At 47.7% G+C, this 507-nt stretch overlaps 1 pseudogene; it reads left to right on the top strand.

Annotated features, from left to right (window-relative positions):
* The first annotated feature begins 277 nt into the window (after window positions 1-277).
* The window catches only part of LOC131203135 (trichohyalin-like), a 3,159-nt pseudogene continuing 2,929 nt past the window's right edge, over window positions 278-507 (top strand).

The following is a 507-nucleotide window of genomic DNA, read 5'->3' on the forward strand; positions in this document are numbered from 1 at the left end:
AGAGGAATTTCCATCTGTAGCTTGGCAGGAGATCTCTGCAGCTCTTTGGCTGAAGTCAAGCCCGTGGAGGATGGTTTGAAATATTGCCAGGAGCCCCACTCCCCCCCACCTGGGGCCTTCTCCCCATCCTTTTGGCCGGGCCGCAAAAGAGGGGTTGGAGAGGTTATTGATTGTGGTCACACAATTGCTCGGTTGACCTCTTTTGTGTTCCAAGACGTATTGAATCGGGAGTTCAGCAAAGACCTTAAAAGAATGGGAGAGAGGAGAGGAGAGGAGAGGAGAGGAGAGGAGAAGAGAAGAGAAGAGAAGAGAAGAGAAGAGAAGAGAAGAGAAGAGAAGAGAAGAGAAGAGAAGAGAAGAGAAGAGAAGAGAAGAGAAGAGAAGAGTGGAATGGAATGGAATTTAGGGGGAGGAGAGGAGAGAAGATAGAATAGAAAACAAGAATGGAATGAAATGGAATTCAGGGGAAGAGAAGAGAAGAAGGGAAGGGAAGGGAAGAGAAGAGAA

Source organism: Ahaetulla prasina, chromosome 8 (genome assembly GCF_028640845.1).
Source record: "Ahaetulla prasina isolate Xishuangbanna chromosome 8, ASM2864084v1, whole genome shotgun sequence".
Classification (NCBI taxonomy): Eukaryota; Metazoa; Chordata; class Lepidosauria; order Squamata; family Colubridae; genus Ahaetulla; species Ahaetulla prasina.